This window comes from Sminthopsis crassicaudata, chromosome 3, assembly GCF_048593235.1.
Source record: "Sminthopsis crassicaudata isolate SCR6 chromosome 3, ASM4859323v1, whole genome shotgun sequence".
NCBI classification, from domain to species: domain Eukaryota; kingdom Metazoa; phylum Chordata; class Mammalia; order Dasyuromorphia; family Dasyuridae; genus Sminthopsis; species Sminthopsis crassicaudata.
In genome coordinates this window covers 397,049,958-397,071,584 of record NC_133619.1, presented here as the reverse complement: position 1 = coordinate 397,071,584, position 21,627 = coordinate 397,049,958, and the positions used below count along the sequence as shown (strand labels likewise).

Sequence of the window (21,627 nt, the reverse complement as noted above, 5' to 3'; positions counted from 1 at the left end):
ACAAATAAGCACTAATCTCGGAATTCTGTAGCTGCAGACTCTTTCCAAGAAATCCTAGAAAGACCCAGGGTGAAGGTTCCTTTATTCAGGGCATAGTAGCCAGCCTTCATCTCCCTTTGGGCTATTCTCCCAGAAACCCTGAGAGAGTGGAGGCACTGAAGAGCCAGACCTCAAGGGCATGACTAATCTCAGATTTGAAGAATCCACGAACTTGAAGGGAGAATATTGGAAGACTTCACTACAAGGAACCTTTCATTGCTCTCAGCTGCTTCTAAGCTAATCACGGGCATGATGGTATCTGCAAAGGGCAATTCAGATCCAATTTCATGCCCCTGCTGCTATGAGAGTCCCCCACCAGCTTCCAAAGAGAATGACCAAAACACAATGTGTCCAGAGAGGAAATGTAGTTACAAGGTTTCAGATGGTTTCTATGAGACCAGGTTTAAAGTAGGGCCAGACAGAAATTCTCCCCCTAAACTTCCTATAGGCATAGGGATGTAAGATTGGAAAGGGAAAGATGACACTATAGAAAGTGTAGAGTTTAAAGAGTTTGGGGATTTGAGGTCATTTAGCCCAGAGTTTTATTTTACAGATGGGAAAACTAAGGCCCTGAAATGTGAATTTATTTTCCCAGGAACATACAGGTAATTAATCAACACAGGCTCTCTCTGGATACTGATAAGGCTTTGGGATGCAAGGATAGTAAGAGAATCAAAAATATTCATTGATGCTTCCTTTATGACCTTGAGCAAGGCATTTAACCCCTCTAAGAGTCAGTCTACTCTTTTGGAAAATGAGAGGGTTAAACTAGATGGTCTGAGAACTCCCTTCCTGATCCAGAGTTCTACCTCTATGGAGCACATCCAAAGGAGAAGCAGCACATCAGGGAATTTGAATCCATGTCACATAGGCTGCTCTGGTTCTGAAAAGAGGGGCCACTGACTTAGAGGGAGGGTGAAGTTGGGCCTTCCTTACTCTGGAGTCACTTAGAGAGAATAAATAATGAAGCTTGGAGAAAGAATAAAGTATCTTTCAAAAAAGAAGTGAAATAGTGTAGATTAAGTACCCTATCTTGGATTGGGTGGAATAGCACAAAGAAAGAGGAATTTTTAAGGCATAAATTTCCATATAGCTACGGCAGAACGAGTATACTCAACTTATTTAACCTTTCTCAAAAACTTTTTAATAGGGGCCCACCAAAAAAACAAACAAAAAAAGGGCTATTTTTAAAATTGACTCACCGTAGTATTAGATTTGTTGTTATTGAATAAGAAGTACATAGTAGAAATAAGATACAGGGATAAAGGAACACTTCTCTAGCTAGCAAAGTTTTCAAAAGTCCTTCAGGGATCAGTGGTAGGAACAGTCATTTAATATCTTGATAAATTAACTGAAGGAGGGACTGTTCAGTGAAATCTGCATCTTCACATGAGAATAAACTCTTCTAGGTAATGAAAAACTAAGCCAATGGGGAAAGATTGACAGAGAATCTTATGAGTCCATGTGAGTGGGAAGAGAAGTGGCAGATGTTTTAACGTGGGCAAGTGTAAGTGAATGTATTTAGGGATTTTAAAAAACACAAACCACCTGCATAAAATCTAAAACTCTAATCCAGAAGGACTTGATGTCTGGACCCACACAGGTGGATAAGTAGAGGACATAACTAGCATACCACTCCCTTTAGTTTCCATTCTTTGCCATCCCCAAAAAAAGCCACTATAAATATTTTCATATGGCTGCATGCTTTTCCTCTTTCTTTGACTTTGAGGGTATAGATTTATTAATAACACTGAGTTAGAAAATATGCACAGTTAGGGGCAGCTAGATGGCGCAGTAGATAGAGCGCCAGTCCTGAAATCAGGAGTTCAAATCTGACCTCAGACATTTAATACTTCCTAGCTGTGTGACCCTGGGCAAGTCACTTAATCCCAATTGCCTCAGCAAAAACAAGAAGAAAGAAAATATACACAGTTTTATAATTTTTGGAACATGGGTGAACAAAGTATAGTATATGGATACAATGAAATGCAAAAAATACAATAGTATCATAAGAACTGTTGAAATAGACAGTTTCAGGTAGATGTAAATGAATTGAACAAATCAGGAGAACAATGTATAATATAACAATAACAATAATAAAAATAAACAACTTTAAAAGACTTAAGAGCTCTGATTGATACAATGATTAGCCACGATTTGAGTCTAATGATGAAGAATTCTATCTCCAACTGAAAGAGAGGTGATGGATTAACATGCAGAATAACATACACGTTTTTGGATGTGAGCTAATGTGGGAATTTATTTTTTGACTTATTTATTTTTACTAGGTTTTTGTTTCTCTGTTGGGTAGGGAGGAGGTTGGAAGGAGGGAGAGAGAAAGAGCTAAGAAGAAGAGAAAATAAAGGCCTGTTAATTAAAAAAATAAAATTTAAATTACTAGGCCACCAATACTATGAAAGGATTTTGTTTCAGAGAACAATATTTACTGACAATTTGTGATATTCCTATCATACAGAATTTCTAATCTATCTCATGCTGACCTCTCTTTGGCATTGCTTTAGCCTCTATTTCAAATCTCCTCTTGAGTCCTCTGGATTTGTTTGTCAGTAAATTCTTTGACTTGACCATTTGTCTATTTAACCTTTCAGAGCAAAGCTTAGTCTATCCTTTTGCCCTTACTATCTTGTTCATGAACCCTGGAATCTTCCCTTGTTCATCTTCCCTTATTACCTACACAGCTCCATCCCAGACCCTTGTGAAGAGGTTGTCTAAAACTTGAGAGTTAATAAGTCATAGGAGTAGGAGATAGAAATAGCCCATCTAGCCCTATTCCCTCATTTGATCAGTAAGAAAAGCAAGGCCCAAATGGTACAGCAAATGTGGACTTCTATCTCAGGATATTTATCTTAAAGCTGGCATGTCCAACAAGACCAATAGAACATTGAGCTTTCTTGAAAAGGACATTGGAAAAAACATAAAACACAATCCTTTCCTAACACATCCTAATATGTGGGTGTGGAGGAGGAAAAAAAAGCATTAGCAAAAGAGTAGTTTACTTGTTATCATGACAAAGCTCAAGATGACAACTTCTTAATCAAAAGAACAAAAACAAAAGGTGTACATTTTCAAATACTCCTTAACAGTCCTAATGAGATTTTCAAAGTTTATATGCTACTTCTTTCTGGTTAGATATCCAAATAAATAGTAATTAACACCTGAAGCTATTCTCTTCTCCATCTAGTCCTCTTCCAAATCTCTCAGGTCTTTGTTTCTAAGATTGGTATAAACAAGTAGTCACCACACTACCTCAAGATACAATGGTGCTAAAGAAGGATAAGGAAGGAAAGATAAAATAGCTAGTCATAGAAAGAAAGGGTTGATATTTGAGAATAAACTAAAGATTATGTCTTTTCATTGTGAAAAAGGAAAGCTCAAGAAGGCATATGATCAAAATCTATTATCTCATCGATAAAAGTTCATGGACTTGCACACAGAGATTAATGAATTCATGGACTCATTATTCCAGGAGATGGTACTTGTTAAAAAAAAAAAAAAAAAAAAAAAAAGGAAGAAAGAAAGAAAAAAAGAAATTAATCCAAACAGGTTTGAATCAATTTGTGAATGAAAAGACCAAACATGGCTATAGCTTTTCACATGAGCTAAGATAGAACAACTACTATTCACATGCATTTATAGCACCTTTCTTGGGAATACAGGATCCTGACCTGGCTGAACCATAGTCTGACTCAATATGGCAGTTCCTACATTCCTAGATTTCTTTCAAGTATACCCAAGAGCTGTTGGTCCAATGAGGAAACAGACTTAGAAACTATTACCAAGCCACAAAGTCTAATCACTAAAGTCCTCTTCCAGGGGAGAGAATAAACTGCACCATATTTTCCTATAATAAATCAAGCTCTCAACTTTTTACTGGAATTACCATCTAATCTGTTTAGTCCTCATTCAACATAAACATGTTAATCAACGACTATTCAATTCAATAGTTATTAAGCTCTTACAGTAGGTAGAGCAAGATGAGAGACCTTAGGGGAGATAGAAAAATATTCCCTACCTAAGCTAAAGCAATATAAATTATACACTGCTGCCCAACCCCTAACACAGCTAACAATAATACAAAGTAATATGTGGAAAAGTGCTCAAGGGAAGAGGAAACTAAGTGCTTTGTGAAATCCCTAGGGGAGAAAAATTGGTTTTGACTGTGGAGATGGGGGGGAAAAAACTTCTTGGAGAAAGCAGCACATCATCCAGGAATAAGGAAATGATAGTTCCCATTTTGGTCAGACCACATTTGAAATACTGGATAGAGCTCCACAAGCCAAAGTGGAAGAAAAACGTTGATTAATGGAGTGCATCTCAAAGAGAGTGTCTAAGATAGTGAAGGCACTGGTGCTCATGCCATATTAAGATTTATTCAAGAAAGTAAGGTATTTAAACCTAGAGGAGATCTAGGGAGGACTTCACACCTTTCAGCATCAAGTATTCTGTGAGAGAGTGATTAACCTAAAGCAGAATTAGGAATAACTGGTTAAAAAAATTACAAGGAAGCAAATTTCTGCTTGATGTAAGGAAACACTTACTAGAGATTAGAGATACCTCAAAGTAAAAATAGGCTTATGTGGGAGGTAATGGGTTACTCTTCACTGGAGGTCTTAAAGTAGCAGTGAATGTTCACTTGTTGACTGTGTAAAAGGTATTTCTTTTCAGATATGAGTTGGTCTGCATGGGTACAAGAGTCCCTTCTAAGAAATACATGTATATAAGCTTTATACATATATATATGTGTATATATGCATATATACATATATATGTATATGTATGCATATATATACGCATACAAATACATGTATGTGTATGTGTGTCTATACATACATATTCTTTTCTATTTGTGTCCTATGGTTAAGTGGAATATCAGAAGACCTAGATTTAAACTCCATTTATGACACTATTATGTGACTTTATGTACACATTATTTCTTTTCCAAGGACCCCAATTTGCTCACCTAGAGATTTGCTCACTATCTAAGATTCTATAAGGAAGTAGTAATATTTGAGTTGGGCTTTCAAGGAAGACTAGCAACTCAATGTGTGAGATGAGGAAGGAAGGAAGGACATTCTAGAAATATAGAGTATAGCATAAACAAAAAATTGGAGGGAAAGAATAGAATTTGTATGGTGGCTGGAGAATACTTTAATGGGAAATAATAGAAATGAAGGGAAATAGTATGAGATGAATCTAAGAAAGTGAGTTTATGCCAAATTGTGGAGCGTTTAGTTTAAACTTGCCCTGGTAGACAACAAGGAAGGAAGATTAGTCAGCTAGGAGGTATCATGGATAAAAGAAAGGGACTTAGAGCCAAAAACACCATTCTACTTCAAATTTGGCCTAAGAGATTTACTAGCAGTGTTACTCAGAGAAAGTTACAACCTCTCTGACTCAAATTTTTTTAAATTAATCAAACAAGGATAACAACCCCTAGCTCAAAGAGTTGATGCAAAGATCAAATGAGATAACATATATAAAGCATTTTGCAAACCAAAAGCACTATATAGATATTAGCTTTTATTATTAGTCTTGCAAGTTATAGTGGATGATTTGGAAAATGGTAGCTGGAAGATTTGTTGAAAGGTTGTTATAATATAGTCAGATGATAAAATATGACCCTCTAAGCTGGTGTCATTGGAAATACAGAAGAAGGGACAGGTGCTAAAGCTTCTGTAGCAGTAAAATAACATTGTGTTCAAGAACACATACCAAGACCCTACTCTTATACCTTATCCTAGGATATAAGTGATAATGGGTTCTCACAGGCTGTGCCAATGGGTCACAGATTTAGAGTTGGAAGAAATTTTAGATGTCATCTAATGTAACCTCTCATTTCACAGGTGAGCAAATTGAGGTCCTTGAAACATAAACAATTATGTGCAAAGTCACCTAATAGTATCAGAAATGAGGTTTTGAACATAGATCCTCTGATGGTCTAGTCAACAATAGGACACAAATGGAAAAGTGTGTTATGTATATATACACACACATATTACATAAATTATGTGTTTGTATGTTTATCAATACATATAGTATATATATATATATTATTAACAGTATGCATGGACATGGATTTGTATATATATATATATATATATTATTGAGAGAGAAAGGAAGGAAGGAAGGAAGGAAGGAAGGAAGGAAGGAAGGAAGGAAGGAAGGAAGGAAGGAAGGAAGGAAGGAAGGAAGGAAGGAAGGAAGGAAGAGAAAGAAAAAGAAAGAAAGAGAGAGAGAGAAAGAAAGAAAGAAAGAAAGAAAGAAAGAAAGAAAGAAAGAGAGAGAGAGAGAGAGAGAGAAGAAAGAAAGAAAGAAAGAAAGAAAGAAAGAAAGAAAGAAAGAAAGAAAGAAAGAAAGAAAGAAAGAAAGAAAGAAAGAAAGAAAGAAAGAAAGAAAGAAAGAAAGAAAGAAAGAAAGAAAGAAAGAAAGAAAGAAAGAAAGAGAGAGAGAGGGAGAGAGAGAAAGAGAGAGAGAGAGAGAGAGAGAGAGAGAGGAATGAAGGAAGGAAGAAAGACAGATTTTTGTTATTTCAGTCATGTCTGACTCTTCATAACCCCATTTGGGGGTTTTCCTGGCAAAGATACTAAAGCAGTTTGCCATTTCCTTCTCCAGATTATTTTACTGATAAAGAACAGAAGCGAACAGTTAAGTGACTTGTCCAGGGTCACATAGCTAGTAAGGGACTGAGGACAGATTTGAACTCAGGAAGATGAGGCTTCCTAATTCCAAGCTATATATGTGTGTGTATATGTATATATGTGTGTGTATTTATAGATACATACTATATATACCCATAAATATATGTAGATATACTATAGATTTATATATGCAATATATGTAAATGTATCATGTATATATGAAAGGTAGCTAGGTGGAACAGTGGATAGTGCCCAACATGGAGTCAAATCTGGCTTCAGATACTTACTAGCTGTGTGAGACCCCTGGACAAGTTACTCACTTAATTCCATTTGCCTCAATTTCCTCATCTGTAAAATGAGCTGGAGAAGTAATGACAAATCACTCCAATGTCTTTGCCAATAAAATGCCAATAACATATATATATATATATATATATACACAAGCACTGACACACTCCCTTAGTAGAATTAAACTACATTAATGTGTGAATTTCTTAAGAGTAGGGATGGTTTTTTGTCTTTCTATCCCTAGCACTTACTATAATGCTTTGAAAACAGTGTTAAATAAATGTTTCATTCATTTATTGCTTTGGAGCCCAAGGATCTACATTTGAATCTCTTGCTAGATGACACAACTACTATTTTACTATTCTGTGCTTCTCTTCCCCATCTGTAAGATGAAGGGGTTAGTTCAGATGGCCTTTAAAGTCTTTTCTGGCTCTAAATCCACGACCCTGTGATCCTCATTGCTCAATCTTTCTGACCTTTCACTTTTTTCTAATCAAGCTCTTTATTTCTCCATGTGAAAAGAGTCTGCACTACCAGAGCCAGAAGATTATTGTGAATAACAAAGGAGAAAATGGTTTCAATAAAGCACATAAATGACAGCTTTTATCATTTTTTTAAGAGGAATATAAAGTGCTATGAGATCATATGGGACCATACCTGGCTCATCCAAAAGGCTGACTAGGCCTGAGCTCTGGCCTCCAAGGCTAAACACCTACATCTCTGGCTAAAATGAAGCCATTTTCTTACATCCTCCTAACCTTGTCTTATAGTTGTCATATGAGTAAGAGAATATTACTCTTTTTGTCTGCCAACCAATCTTCATTCAGCATGATTTCAGGGCTTTTCATCATCCGGGCTACCCTCAACTGGACGATAAAACTAAGATTCCCTGAACTCTGAGAGATTCCTTATTAGCCATCAGGTTAAGTTCAAACTCATTTGTCTGGCACTGCAGCACCCCCAGAGTGGTATCCTCCTAAACTTTCTATCCCCATCACTCTCTCCAACAGACAGTTGTCCCTTCATTGTCCCAGGAGACACCAGAGTAGGAGCACAGTATCCACCAGGACATCAATCTCTGTCCCATCCCCAATCCTCCCCTTGAATCACCAAGGAAGGGATGGCTGACCACCTGTGGTGTATGAGTAGGAAGGAGATACACATATGTTTCCTTATCTAATTTTGTCACTGAATTCCTAGTCCTTCAACCACAGCCATGTACAAATGTGAGTGAGCCAGAAACAGCTTTGGCAACATCTACCTCTCGGGATGATCTGCATACATGACTTCTGCTCCATTAGCATGAATAACTGAGAATTGCCAATGGTACTCTACAAACTATACCATCCCATCCTGAGAGCACCAAGAGGCTAGATCTACATCACACAAGGTATCTTGGTAAAAGTTTCAGAAAAACTCACATGCTATCATCTACATTAAACATCTGGACAGAAGCATGGCTGAACTGTTCCACATCCCTCCCAGATGTTCGGTTGTTTCAGAGCCAGAGCACAGGAGTGATGGGGACAGAGTGAGTCAGTTACTGAGGGTGTTGGCTGGTGATGGCACAGTAGGACTCATCCTCTCCGCCCTCTCAGGCTCCCCCAAACCATTGTGCAGGAATGAGAGACGTAATGTGAGCTGCCAGAGGAGGGGGAGCCAAGCCCCAGATCTCATCAGAAGCAGCATTGTTATTTTTAGTGCCGTAATCAAGAGTGGGGCCCGCCTCTGGATCGGCTCAGGCTGTCTGGGCCGTGTGGGGCTGTTATAAATGGAACAGCTCATACAGCAATCAGTAGCAGCGGGCGAGGGGGCGCAAGGCAGGGCAGGCAGCTGCCGCATCTGAAGAATTGAAGGCAGAGAGAGGGGAGAAGGAAGAGAAGGCCTGGAGGGAGCAGCCTCTCTAGATCAGGCCTGTCGATGCACCCAGAGCCCAGGTAGACTGTTGAGACATTCAGGAAAGGACAGGTTTCCTAGGGAGTCTTACTATGAGAGGAGAAGGGGATTGACCACAAGCTGCAATATCAGGGCTGCCAGGAAGGACCACTTGCCCCCAAAGCACTTCCTCTCTGTACCCATCACATTATTTGGCATTCCACCATTACAGATTCATTGAAAGAACCAGAATCAGCGGACTGGAGACCTGGATTTAAAGTCAGGAAATTTGGGGTTCAAATTTCATCCAAGGTATTAAGTAGGTGATCTTGGAAAAGTCATATAACCTTTCTTAGCCTTAATTTTCTCATTGGAAATAACCTAACCTCACAGGGTTATTACAACAATCTAATGAAATTGTATATGTCAGGTGCTTTGCAGAAATTAAATTGCCACATAAACATCAATGAAGATTTTTGTCAATTATTAGTTTCATGGAATAGGGGCTAGGGAGAGAGCCTCAGAGTCAGGAAGATTCAAGTTTCTGTCACATGCTGGCTATGATACCCTGGATAAGTCATATTACTTCTCACTTTTATAAATTAGAAAGAAGTTTCTGATTTTCATTGGTAGAGGGAGTTTCTTATTGGGAGTTCTCTAAATTGCTAAAATCACAGGTTTGCTTAAAAACAATTATTAACTAACAATAATAGCATATAAAGGCTATAAATCTATAAAGAACATGTTAAAATGTGCAAAGTGCCTTACAAATATTATTTAATTTTATCCTCACCCCAAACCATAGGAAGTAGATTCTTCTATGATCCTCATTTTACATATGAGGATACCGAGACAAAGTCTAAGTATCACAGGTTCACACTATTAATGTCTGAGGCTGCTTATGAACTCAGGCCCTGATCACAGTCCAGTAGTAGGTGACTAGTCTAGTGACTACCTATCTTTATATAATTAATAATAAGATTATAATTATTCTAGCTAGTCTGAACCCCTGAAATCTAGAACTATTTATTAGGGGCAAGTGTGACCAATTTGCCAAGGCAAAGCAAACAAGGCAGCAAGCAAGAGTTCTGTTTCATCTGAGACTTTCAAACATCAGATCTGCTAAGTAGTCTCTGCTCAGGAATACATCGGTTTAAATGACTTCTGAGATCCTCACCAACACGGTGAGTCTATGATGCTGTTATTTACCTCTTCATTACCACAATCAAGAAGGCAGTACAATTGAGCTGTGAGAACAAGAAGGCAGCAGCTGCTCACAGTAACCTAAATAAAGGTATCAGTATCACAACCATTTAGAGGCTCCCTATTAACAGGAAGAACCAAGGCCATCGGACTGCCGTCCTTAACCTGGTTTTACAATCCAACTGTGTTCAAGCGAAGGATGTTGAAAGGAAGGAAAATAAGAAAAATTAGATGAGACCGGGAGGCTATTTACCAAATGAACTTCCTTATGTTATTATAACTCTTGTGATGTCCTTGACCCTGAAGAAATTCCCACCCATTAGGATGTACTAGGATGTACTAGAAACTACTTAAAGTGTGTGTATGTGTGTGTATACACATACATACATATATGATTGTATGTATATATAAAGTTTCATAACAAACCTAATATGAAGGATGGGTAGTGATGATATTCTGCCATAAGGTCAGCAATAATAATCCTGATTTCATGCTTTGAGCCCTACTTTATTCTTGTAAGAAATCCCAGTCCCTTACCATTGGGTCAGACATCAGTGTACCCTGACCAGCTCCAGATAAATGCAACTCCCTCCTTTCTTTGTAAAGATGGAGGGCTGTTAGCATTCAAACTCCCTCATAACTGGACTCCCTCCTATCTTTTCAATTTCCTTTTACCTCACTCCCTGTTATATACTATTCAATCAGTGACTTGGTCTCTTGGCTATTCCATGAATAAAATACTCCATTTCTCAGCTCTCTCCCATATTTGGAATGTTTTCCGTTATCTCCACCAACTAAGCTTGCTGGCTTGCTTGAAGTCCCAACTAAAATCCCACCTTCTACAGAAAGCCTTTCTTAATCCTTCTTAATTCTAGAGCATTCCCTCTATTAATTATTTCCCATTTATCTTGTATGTTATTTAGTATATATTTGTTTTTAGGTTGTCTCTCCCACTGGGTTGTGGGCTCTTCAAGGGCAGGGACTATCTTTTGCCTTTTTTTCTATCCCCAGAACTTAGCACAATTTCTGGTCCATAGTAAGTGCTTAATAAATGTTGGCTGATTGGTATATTGGTTATTTTTATCTGAACTACTTTGCTTTTCTCTTTCTTTTTTAATCTCTTTAATCTCTTTTTCTAATCAAGGGGAAACAGGATTGCATTGAGAATTTTAAGCCAGACGTATTCTCTGCATAGCATAGTAGAAAGAGCCTTGAACTCCAAATCAGAAAATCTGAAGTCAAGCACTATTACTAACCTTTCCTTGCTTTATACTAGGGGCCAAGGGACTTTCTCTCTGGAACTCGTCTTTCTCATCAGTAAAACGGAAATCATAATAGCTGCACTACCTACTTCACAAGGTTATTATTGTAAGATCAGCACTTTGTAAATCTTAAAGCAATATATCATTATTTTTATTTCTTAGAACACCAGTGAAGAGCAGTACCCAGAATCCCTGGATATTCTCAATGTTCTGACTTCCAAACAATGTCTCTGGCTTATCTTGGAGAGGTCAGTATCATCATCAACAAACAGTCGGCACTCAAGCGACTATAATAAAGATGACAATACTACCTAAACTAATCTATTTATTTAGTGCTATATCAATCAGACTACCAAGAAACTATTTCAATGACCTAGAAAAATAACAACAAAATTCATATGAAAGAACGAAAGGTCAAATATTTAAAGGGAATTAATGAAAAAAAAAATCAAATGAAGGTGGCCTAGCTGTACCTGATCTAAAACTATATTATAAAGCAGTGGTCACCAAAACCATTTGGTATTGGCTAAGGAATAGACTAGTTGATCAATGGAATAGGTTAGGTTCACAGGACAAAAATAATCAATAACTATAGCAATCCAGTATTTGACAAACCCAAAGACCCCAGCTTTTGAGATAAGAATTCACCATTTGACAAAAACTGCTGGACAATATGGCAGAAACTAGGCATGGACCCACACTTAACACCATACCCCAAGATAAAATCAAAATGGATCCATGATTTAGGCATAAAGAATGAGATTATAAATAAATTAGAGGAACATAGTATAGTTTACCTCTCAGACTTGTGAAGGAGGAAGGAATTTGTGATCAAAGAACAACTAGAGATCATTATTGATCACAAAACAAAAAATTTTGATTATATCAAATTAAAAAGCCTTTGTACAAATAAAACGAATGCAAAAAAGATTAGAAGGGAAGTAACAAACTGGGAAAACATTTTTACAGTTAAAGGTTCTGATAAAGGTTTCGTTTCCAAAATATATGGAGAATTGGCTTTAATTTATAAGAAATCAAGCCATTCTCCAATTGATAAATGGTCAAAGGATATGAACAGACAATTTTCAGGTGATTAAATTGAAACTATTTCTAGTCATATGAAAGAGTGTTCCAAATCACTATTGATCAGAAAAATGCAAATTAAGACAAGTCTGAGATAGCACTACACACCTGTCAGATTGGCTAAGATGACAGGCACAAATAATGATGAATGTTGGAGGGGATGTGGGAAAACTGGGACACTGATACATTGTTGGTGGAGTTGTGAAAGAATCCAGCCATTCTGGAAAGCAATTTGGAACTATGCCCAAAAAGTTATCAAAATGTGCATACCCTTTGACCCAGCAGTGTTACTACTGGGCTTATATCCCAAGGAAATACTAAAGAAGGGAAAGGGACCTGTATGTGCCAAAATGTTTGTGGCAGCCCTTTTCATAGTGGCTAGAAGCTGGAAAATGAATGGATGTCCATCAGTTGGAGAATGGTTGGATAAATTATGGTATATGAATGTTATGGAATATTATTGTTCTGTAAGAAATGACCAACAGGAGGAATACAGAGAGGCTTGGAGAGACTTACATCAACTGACGCTGAGTGAAACGAGCAGAACTAGGAGATCATTATACACTTCAACAATGATACTGTATGAGGATGTATTCTGATGGAAGTGGATATCTTCAACATAGAGAAGAGCTAATCCAATTCCAATTGATCAATGATGGACAGAATCAGCTACATCCAGAAAAGGAACACTGGGAAATGAGTGTAAACTGTGAGCATTGTTTTGTTTTGTTTTGTTTTGTTTTTCTTCCCAGATTATTTTTAGCTTCCAAATACAATTCTTCCTTTGCAACAACAACAACAAAATTCGGTTATGCACATATATATTGTACCTAGGATATACTATAAGATATGTAATATGTATGGGAATACCTGCCACCTAGGGGAGAGAGTGGAGGGAAGGAGGGGAAAAATTTGGAACAGAAGGGAGTACAACGGATAATGTTGTAAAAAAAAATTACCTATGAATATGTACTGTCAAAGAAAATATTATAATTATAAAAAAAATTTTTTAAATTAAAAAAAAAGAAATACTAAAGAAGGGAAAGGGACCTGTATGTGCCAACATGTTTGTGGCAGCTCTTTTTGTAGTGGCTAGAAACTGGAAAATGAATGGATGTCCATCAATTGGAGAATGGTTGGATAAATTATGGTATATGAATGGTATGGAATATTATTGTTCTGTAAGAAATGACCAACAGGAGGAATACAGAGAGGCTTGGAGAGACTTACATGAACTGATGTTGAGTGAAATGAGCAGAACCAGGAGATCATTATACACTTCAACAACAATACTATAGTATACTTTTAGAAGAAGCAAGAATCAATTTCAGGTCATCTTGATCTCATTATAGTAAACTTTCTGCTAAACAATACTGTTAAATGTACCCTTCTAATAATATGATTATATTTATACATTCCTATGTGAGCAAATGAAGGATGTATTCTGATAGAAGTGGATATCTTCGTCAAAAAAGAAGATCTAATTCAGTTCCAATTGATCAGTAATGGACAGAATCAGCTACACCCACAGAAGGAACATTGAGAAATGAATGTGGACTACTTGCATTTTTGTTTTTGTTTTTCTTCCCAGGTTATTTTCCCCTTCTAAATCCAATTCTTCTTGTGCAACAAGAGAACTGTTCTACACACATATATTGTATCTAGGATATACTATAACATAGTTAACATGTATAAGACTGCCTGCCATTTAGGGGAAGGGAGGGAAGGGAAAAGTCAGAACAGAAGTGAGTGCAAGAGATGTTGTAAAAAATTACCCAGACATATATTCTTTCAATTAAAAGTTGTAATAATAAAAAAGATAAAGGAATGTTAAAAAAAAAAAAAAAAACAGTGGGCACTTGATAAGAACAGAGCACCATTCTAGACACTTGGTACCAAAAAAAAAAAAAGAATAAGCCATGATCCCTGCCTTCAACAAAAGACTGAAAAAGTTTTTAAATTCATTTTTAATTAAAGCTTATTTTATTTTCAAAACATGTGCATAGATAATTTTCAACATTCACCCTTGAAAAACCTTGTGTTCCAAGTTTTTCTCCTTCCTTTTCCCTACCCACTCTCCTAGATGGCAAGTAATCCAATATATGTTAAACATGAGAAGTTTTTCTACATATATTTCCACATTTATCATGCTGCACAAGAAAAAAATCAAAAAGGATAAGAAAGAGAAATAAAACAAAAAGCAATCAAATAGCAACAAAAAAAGGTGCATATGGCTCTCTTCATCACAAGACCATTTGAATTGGCCTGAATCACCTGGTTATTGAAAAGTCACACCCATAAGAATTGATCATTGTATAATCTTGATGCTATTTATAATGGTCTCTTTGTTTTGCTCATTTCACTACCATCAGTTCATGTAAGTCTCTCCAGGCCTCTCTGAAACCACCCTCCTGATCATTTCTTATAGAACAATAATATTCCATAACATTCATATATCATAACTTATTCAGCCATTCTCCACCTGATGGGCATCCACTCAGTTTCCCGTTTCTTGCCACTACAAAAAGGGCTGCCACAAACATTTTCACATGTACAGGTCCCTTTCTTTTTTTGATAATCTCTTTGGGATATAAGCCCAATAGAAACACTGCTAGATCAAAGGGTATGAAAAGTTTGGTAACTTTTTGAGCATAGTTCTAAATTGCTCTCCAGAATGGCTGGATCAGTTCACTAACTTCACCAACAGTACTTTAGTGTCTCAGTTTTCCCACATCCCCTCCAACATTCATTATTATCTTTTCCTGGACTTATAATAAAGTTAAGGAGATAAGATATACACATCTAAAGATTCGCCTCTTAAAATCTTGTTTCCAACCTCATTATTCCACTGAAACTGCTCTCTACAAAGTTATTAAAAATCTCTTAGGTGCCAAATCCAATAGCTTTTTCTCAATCCTTGTTCTTGTACTCTTTGCAACCTTGATATAATGATTATTTTTTCTTCCTTGGCAATTTCTTCCCTCTAGGCTTTTGGGGTACCACTTTCTCCTGGTTCTCCTACCTATCAAATTATTCCTTTTCTGTCTCCATTGATGGATCCTCCTCCAGATTATCCCCTTTAACTCCAAGTCCCTAAGGATTCTGTCCTGGGCCCTCAGCTTCTCAGCTCCCATGGATTTAATTATCTTCTTCATATTGATGTAATTACCATCTCTATGCTGATGCTTTTCTGTTGACCTCCAATCTCACATCTTCAACAGCCCTTCTAACATCTCAAACTGGATGTAATCATCTTAAAGTCAGTGTGTCCAAAATAGGACTATTATCTTTCCTCCTGGTTCCTCCAACTTCTACCTTCTCTAGTATTACAGAAGGCAACACCATCCTCCCGTCCCTCAGATTCATAACCTAGGAATAATCCCAGATTCCTCACTACTTCTCATCCCTCATAACACTGCTATCCACTCTAGTTCAAATCCTCATCACCTCACACCTGGGGGTTTTTTGCTTGTGGGTAGGGCAACTTGGCTAAAGTCTCTCCTCAATCCAATCCATCCTCTATGTAATAGCTAGAGTGATTTTCAATCATGTCATACCCCTACTCAATAAACATCAGCTTCTCCCTATTCTCCCTGGAGCTGATACAAAATGTTCTGTTTGGTATCAAAGGCCTTCATAACCTAGCCATGTCCTACCTTTGTAGTGTTCTTATACTTTACTCCCCAGTACATATTCTTCCTCCAGTCATGCTGGCCTCCTGACTGTCCCACAAATGAGACATTTCATCTCCCAAGGGTATTCATTTCTCTGGCTGTCCCCCATGTCTGGAACACTCTCCCTGCTCCACTTAGACCGCTGACCTCACTGGCTTTCTTTACATATCAGATGAATCCCTTCCTTCATCAATGCTCTTAAGTGTGCCTTCCCTCTCTAATAGCTTCATATTTATCCAATATATATCTTGAGATATATACTTATGTGTATGTGTATCAGTATGTATGTATATATACACACATATGGATATGATATCTGACACATAGGAGGTATTTAATAAATGTTTACTGATTGATTATTGATATGTTCCTTGGCTGAATTATAACTAAAGAATCCTAGAATGTTCAAATTGGGAAGGGACTAAGAGATCATGTAATCCAACAACTTCATTTGACAGATAAGGAACCACTGTCTAGAGACAGAAGTGACTCACAAAAGGTCATATTGAGCTCATACCAGGGCCAAAACTAGAATCCAGGATACTGAGGTTTTTTTACTATCCACACTGCTACCTTCCCCTTGCTCCCATGGGATGCTCTTCAGTCAGTAAAGCAGCTCCCAGAAGACTTCCTGAGTTCAAAGCTACCCCCACCCCACTTCCCCACTTCCCCACTCCCCACAAGCCACAGCTTTGCAGCAACTCCCAGAGCTCAGTTCTGGCTGCCTGCTAGTTGGGAGGGTGGAAACTGGGAATGTTTATTGAATTCGTGTACAAGCATAAATCTATGTCGACCTGCTTCAGAGCAACGTTCAGCTGCCAGACATGCTGTCTCAAGAAGCACGCTTGACTGCCCGCCCCAGAACCTTTCTAATGCACCAGTATGACAGACGCAGTCCTGACAAGCCTGACACCTTGTATGATGGGGGATCTTAAGAAGTCATTCCATCCAGTCCCCTGTCTTCCTTCCACCAAACCAGCATCCACAGCAAGTGCAGGTCTTCAGACTGGCATATTGACAAAAAAACAACAAGAATAATTGTAACATATTTATAGAGAGCTTTAAAGTTTACAAAGCATTTCACAAGTTTCACCTCACTTTATTCTTACAACAATTAGAAGGCAGGTGCTATTATTATTGTCTCTATTTTACAGATGAGGAAACTGAGACAGTCAATAAGAATTTATTAAGAGCTTATTGTGTGCCAGGCACTGTACTAAGAGTTGGGTATGTAAATAAAAGTAAAAAGAGAGACCATTCTATCCTCAAGGAGTTTATATTAAAATAGTGAAAGGGAACTGAACATAGAGATAAGACAGTGAATAAATTGGCTGGATGGGGGATGAGATGGGAGGGGGGAGAGACATGGCAGAGGAAGTCTGGTTTACAGTCCAGAGAAGAATAGGACATGACTAGCCTAGGTAGCCATCTTAAATGGAGGTTATTCAAGGAGCCATTCAATAGGAAAGAGGGGTCACAGGTATGAAGGGCATTTCCCAGGAGAAATTCCAGAGCTGAAGTGATCTTTCAAAATTTTCTGGGCTATGAGTCTGGATTGCACCCTAGTAAGAAAATGATAGGGGTTAAGCGACCAGGGTCACACAACTAATATGTATCTGAGACCAAACTTGACTCCAGGTGCAATGCTCTATCTACCCTGCTATCTAGACCACATTTGCAAGACCAGAAGCTGAAGAAGATAGAAATATTGTCTCCTTTCCATAGCACAGATATGTCTCAGCCACATGAATACAAGATAGTTCCAAAATCGCTCTCCAGAATGGCTGGAGCAGTTCACCGACTCCACCAACAGTGTTTTAGTGCCTCAGTTTTCCCACATCCCCTCCATCATTCATTATTATCTTTTCCTGGACTGATAATAAAGTTAAGGAAATAAAATATACACATCTAAAGATCCACCTCTTAAAATCTGGCTTCCAACCACATCATTCCACTGAAACTGCTCTCTACAAAGTTATTAAAGATCTCTTAAGAATTGAGGGAGAGAGAGAGAGAGAGAGAGAGAGAGAGAGAGAGAGAGAGAGAGAGAGGGAGGGAGGGAGAAAGAAAGTGTGTGTGTGTGTGGGTGGGTGTGTGGGTGTGTGGGTGTGTGTGTGGGTGTGTGGGTGTGTGGGTGTGTGGGTGTGTGTGCAGGCCCCTGAATTTTACAGTTATAAGATCACTGGTAACCTTGGGGAGAGCAATTTCACTTGTGATGAGGTCAGAATCTCAGCATCCTTACTGTGGTCAAATGTCCCTGCTCCCAAAAAGGAGGGGTTGGAAAACACATATTGACCTTTTTCTCCCCTAATCAGGTTAACCAGACAGATGTTTAACAAGGTGGCAGGTTAAGAAAAGCACCACACACATATCCACCTCCAGCTTTCAGGGTTTCCAAATTTCGTGCTCACTGAGAGCTGTCATATGGCGGAGCCATGTCATGTTGGTGTGGGCTGGAGGCACAACTCATGTTTCCCCAACACCTCAAAATGCAGAATGCTCATCTGCTGTCTGACAGTCTCAGTGTTCGTCTGCCTGCCAAGCACGCACCTAGCACGTTGCAGATGGGTCTGGGGGGAAACACTGAATCACTGCTACACTGCTGTGCAGTTTGCAGCTGCTGAACCTAAGCATTCTGGCCCCCACCACAACTAGATCTCTAGGAGGAAGGTCACCCTCAGCTATCAGATAGAGAACTAAGGCAAGGCAAGTGTGCCCCATCACATCCAGAAGGATGGCAGGATTATGATGTCATTGGTCCCCTTCAAGAACTAAGGACAGACAACAGGATTAAGCAAAGGGAAAAATAAAATGAAAAGCCAAGCCCTGTGACTTCATAGCTCTGTCACTAACACCAGTGGGCTGTGTGACTCTGAATATAGCTCATGCCTTCAGTTGGAAAAAGATGGAAGAAGCGGTCCATACATCCCTAAGCCCAGTATTCGGAGTCACAGTGACTGCTAGGAGAATTCAAAAGAGGGTTTCTTATATGTGGAGTTAAGAGGAAACTACAGGGAAGAGAGAAAGAGAAAGTAGAGTTGAGAGAGTAGAGAGTCAAGACAGAGCTTTGAGATATACTCATAATTTGGGAGGCAGTAGAGGAGGGAATTGAATGATGATCCAACAAAGGAGACTAAAAGGAAGTAAGCATGAAAAGGAGAACCAAGAAGATGGTCCACAGTGTCAAAGGCTGCAGGGAGATCAAGAAGGATGAGAATTGAGAAAAGGCCCCTGGGGCAGCTAGGTGGTGTAGTAGATACAGTTCTGACTCTGGAATTACCTGAACTGGAATTTGGTCTCAGATACTTACTAACTGTATGACCCTGGGCAAGTCACTTAAGCTGGATTGTTAAGAAGGGGAAAGAGAGAAATAGAGATGGGGTGGGGAGAGAGAGAGAGAGAGAGAGAGACAGACAGAGACAAAGAGAGGGAGAGAAAGAGAGACAAAGACAGACAGAAAAAGAAAGAAGGGGGAGAGAGAGAGAAAGAGACAGAGAAGGAGGGAGAGAGGAAGGGAAAGAGGGAAGGAGGGAGGGAGAGAGGGGGGGAGGGAGGGAGGGAGAGAGGGAGAGAGAGAGCAGGCCCCTGGATTTTACAGTTATAAGATCACTAGTAACCTTGGGGAGAGCAGTTTCACTTGTGATGAGGTCAGAAGTCAGATGAAAAGGGGTTGGAAGCAAGTGAATGGAAAGGAAGCGAAAGTAACAGAACAAGAAAGCTTTTTCTAAGAGTTTAACTGTGAACTGGAGGAGAAATATAGGACAATAGCTTGAGGGGATAATAGAATCAAGTGTGTGTCTGTTTTTGTTTTGTTTTTAAAGGGGAAAACCTGTGCATGTTCATAGGCAACAAGGAAGAAGATAGTGTATTGGGAAATATTAAAAATTAGAAGGGGGTCATGGGAGCAAAATGCTAGAGAATAATTTTTTGCCCTTGGAAGCCCTTTACCCCCTTAAAATATTGAAGAACCCCCACAAAGAATGTCAGGTCATGTAAGTTATATCTATTAATATTTATTAAGTTAGAAATTAAAACACTTTAGTATTATTATTGAAAATAATTTTGACACTGAAGACCACCTGAAGAGGTCTCAAGAATCCCAGGGGCTCTCAGACCACACTTTAAGAACTACTGCTAGAGGAAATGGGATCAAAGGTAAAAGTAGAAGGGTTGGCCTGTATGGGAAAAAGAACCATGTCATCATCAGAGACTAAAGGACACCATGATCTCCAAAGAATATTAATTACAAATGGCTGAACAAGATATCTATAGCACTATTGTGCTATAAAAAATGACAAACAAGATAATTTCAGAAAAACCTGGAAAGACTTATATGAACTGATGCAAAATAAAATAGAACTTTATATACATGGTGACAGCAATATTGTGGTCTGATCAAGTATAAATGACTTTTCTAATTCCTAAAGATTCCTAAAGAAAAAAACTGATGGAATCTGAATGAAGACAAAAACATACTATTTTCACTTTATTACATGGAGGTTTTTAATCTGTGTTTTCTTTCAAAACATGACTAACATGGAAAATATATTTTGCATGATTGCACATATATAAAATCTATCAAATTGTTTACCATCTCAGAAGAGGGAAGAAAGAGGAGAGAATTTGGAAGTAAAAATTCTTTTAAATTTCAAGCAATTGGAAAAAATTTTAATTTAAAAAATATTAATAACAGGGGACTCCATGGTGAGGATAAGCTAGCTATAGTTTATTATCAATTATCAAAAACATATGATAAGGGACTTTTAAAAAAATTATCCTTTACTTACATGCCTGAAAAAAGAGATAGGGGAGTTATGTAGCATGCAAAAGGAATAAGAGGCAACTATTTTCTAAGAAATATTAAAAGATACTCCAAAGGTCTTCATGATTTGGTATAGATGTTCTGTGATGGATTTGTAAAATGATTGGGACAAGAATGGCACACAAACATAATAATGACCAAGAGTAGAACTTTTTTAAAAAGGCTAGCAATCACTGATTTCAGACAAAATTAGATAAAATAGATTCAATCAAAAGAGAAAAAATAGGGAAACTATACTGTCAGCTATATTAATCAATATTGTTTTAGACTATTTAAAATAACTAGACAGTATAAGATTGGAATATTGCTATGGCATAGTAAATGATGAGTTGATGGAATTAGAAAAATATGGAAAGAATTGGACTTATGAAGGATTATCCAACTTTGGAGAAACACAGGACAAACAAGTTTAATAGTTTTACATAGTTTTTTATATTTGTGTGTGTGTGTGTGTGTGTGTGTGTGTGTGTGTGTGTGTGTGTGTGTATCCTGCTAAACTGTAGCCTTCTTGGGGAAGGTATAGAGGAGAAAGGGGAAAAGAAAGACAATCTACAAGGAAGCAAAAAAAAGAGGAACTGCTCTGAACACAATATGCAGTCTTTATTATATAGGCTTTCTTGAAATGGAAATTTATTGTCTCACACATTTTGAATCTTTTCTTATGTTCTGCTGTGTACATGGAAATTTTTTCTTTTTCTATTTTTTCTATCTTGAAATAAATT

The 21,627-nt window shown here is 37.9% G+C and overlaps 1 long non-coding RNA gene across 3 annotated transcripts in view; it reads right to left on the bottom strand.

The window, feature by feature from the left end:
• The window catches only part of LOC141559589 (uncharacterized), a 51,852-nt gene that overhangs the window by 6,114 nt on the left and 24,111 nt on the right, over positions 1-21,627 (bottom strand). The window contains exon 3 of one of the 3 annotated variants that reach the window (XR_012487504.1): positions 17,002-17,089. The exons of the other annotated variants lie outside the window; for them this stretch is intronic. This is a non-coding gene — a long non-coding RNA (uncharacterized LOC141559589). Of the gene's footprint in view, positions 1-17,001; positions 17,090-21,627 lie in introns of those variants that run through there. 3 annotated transcript variants of the gene reach the window in all.